General features: G+C 44.0%; 1 long non-coding RNA gene across 1 annotated transcript; it reads left to right on the top strand.

Moving 5' to 3' along the window:
• The first annotated feature begins 113 nt into the window (after positions 1 to 113).
• Positions 114 to 2,135, top strand: LOC114033862. The gene is made up of 2 exons (XR_003568045.1): positions 114 to 515; positions 720 to 2,135. It is a non-coding gene; the product is annotated as an uncharacterized LOC114033862 (long non-coding RNA).
• The last annotated feature ends 200 nt before the right edge of the window (positions 2,136 to 2,335 follow it).

Genomic DNA, 2,335 nt, shown 5'->3' with positions numbered 1-2,335 from the left:
AGAACTATGACTCTTATCTGAATTCAAACAGAGCTAAGGATGTTTTATCTTGTCATATTTGGCATCTCACATGTCCCTGCCTTTTCCTTTTATAGTAGATTTCTCTGATCAAAGCAAGTGGTCAGTAAAAGACATGAGCACAGTATAAGTATGTGAGATCTTGCTGTTTTGATCTGAATTGGTAGTCATCCCATTGCCTAAGTAAGAGTAAAATCAGTGTTTGAATTTATCATATGTACAAGATTCAATTTCTGAAGTATAATTAGAAAAGGATAAACAAGTTTGTGGAACAAAATTGTGTATCTATTCAGTTGTGAGGTTAAAGTTAGGAACCTCTTTTGTTTAAGGCAGTTTTTGCAAGAAACCCCCTCCCTAATGTAACCACTTCAGAGGTCTTTGCCACCCCTTTCGTACTGGCCACTCCTTTATGGGAAAATTTTTCTATCACAACGCCCTGTTTCTCAATGGGGAATTATTCTCTTGCTTGGGAGGCAAGCTCTATGACCACTGTACAGGTAAAGACCCCTGTCAGGGGAGGGATTTTAAATGTCTCTGCTGGTCTCTTGACTTGTACCACCTGTAAGGGTGATGAGTGTCCCCAGAACTTTACTAGAGAAAGTAACCTGGATGTGAGACATCCATGAAAACCTTAGTATGTTCCTTTTACCTCTTTTTGGCCCTTGTCTGCTTAATCTCCTTGCCGGATTTGTCTCCTCCAGGCTTAGTGCTCTCCACTTCCAGATGACTGCTCAGGCTGCATGCCAACCTCTGTCTGAGACCACAATGCATCACCCCTTGGACCTGGAATCTGCCAAGTTCCAGACACTGGCTAAAGCACCAACCCCTTGAATGGAGGGACCCCGAAAAACCGGGACAGCTCTACATCCATTTACCCACAGATTGGACAGGGAATTGTTCCATCGGGCTTGTCCAACCAAAGCTTTTCTTTTTGTCAGGGCAGATGGGAGGTTTCTTAGGAGTAAAGTTTTGGACAGAAGTAGGAGTATTGATACCTCCATGACCAGTGCAGGTGATGCTAATGGATGGGGAGACACTTGGCCCCCTGAAAGAATAATTAAGACATCTGGTCTAACTACTTGGGCCTAGGATGGTAGTTGGGGGTATAGGACCCCCATACATATATATGTATGTATATATATATATATGTGTGTATATATATATATATATATATATATCCTCAACAGATTAATTAGATTATTTGCTGGCTGAAAAAGGTGGGGTTTGTGGGAAATTGAATCTCTCCACCTGTTGTATGAAGATAGATGATAATGGCCGCATTGTGAAAAATATAGCGGACAATATCAGGAAGATTGCTCATGTCCCCATCCAAACTTGGTCCAGCCTCTTTAAAACTTCTTGGTGGTCTTGGTTTGGAGGAAGTTGGTGGAAACAAATTCTGTGGTTTGTGCTAATTGCCATTAGTAGCATAATATTACTCCCTGTGTGCCTCCCCTGTGTGATGCAGCTAATTACCCAAACTGTTCAAGAAGCCCTGTCTCAGATGATCAGATTAGAAGGGAAGGCTGAAGGGTCACTATGACTGATGATTTTAAAAGGTCAGGGGTGGACCCCAGTCGACCCTGAAGGTCAAAACGAGCCTGAGGGCAGAGAAGACAATCTGATGGAAGAGGCCTATCAAGAATAGTGTGAGGAGGCTTCAAATAGTAGAAAAGAAGAGGAGGGATTGTGAGAGATGATCTCTGAGAATCTCTCAGGAATGAAGCCTCCTCAGGGAGTTAATTGCTTCTTGTTCTGTTGAGACACTTGCAACTGGTTGACCTCATGAAGAAACATGCTTTTCAACTTTATCAGCCCTCCTCCTCCCTCTCTAAAACGATTTACTCTAAAAAGTACAACTTACCTGTCTCCAGGTAAGTTGTAAAAAGAGTCCTTGTTCTTTATTGCTGGGGTAGATTGCCTCGAATAGATTGTACCCTCAGAGCTTGCATTAATGAGCCCTGAAGAGGGGGCTGGGAAAGGAGACTGAGCTAGGACCTATATAACCTGTTGATCTGAACACACCTCTGCTCTCTTGGGTCAGCGCCAATTTTTTGGTGGTCTGAGGGAGCCCTTTCTCGAGAAAGCTAATAAATGAATTTTTCTTTTAGCTAATATCTCTGAGTCTCCGATTCATTGGTAAGGATCTCCGTACCCCGCACAGTTTGGGGACTCGTCCGGGGTTACACCCCACCCCCTTTGGGGACCTCCCCAGCCTAAATTCGGGGGCAGGAGCCACGCCAGACTTTTCTGGTGGCCTCCAAGTTCTGGCTGGTTTGGGACTCTCCCCTGGGGAGGGGATAGCCCAAAGGGAAAT

The sequence above is a fragment of the Vombatus ursinus genome, unplaced genomic scaffold, assembly GCF_900497805.2.
Source record: "Vombatus ursinus unplaced genomic scaffold, bare-nosed wombat genome assembly UNPS02007605.1, whole genome shotgun sequence".
Classification (NCBI taxonomy): Eukaryota; Metazoa; Chordata; class Mammalia; order Diprotodontia; family Vombatidae; genus Vombatus; species Vombatus ursinus.
The sequence above is the reverse complement of the archived record's forward strand: the minus strand, read 5'-3'. Positions and strand labels throughout refer to the sequence as shown.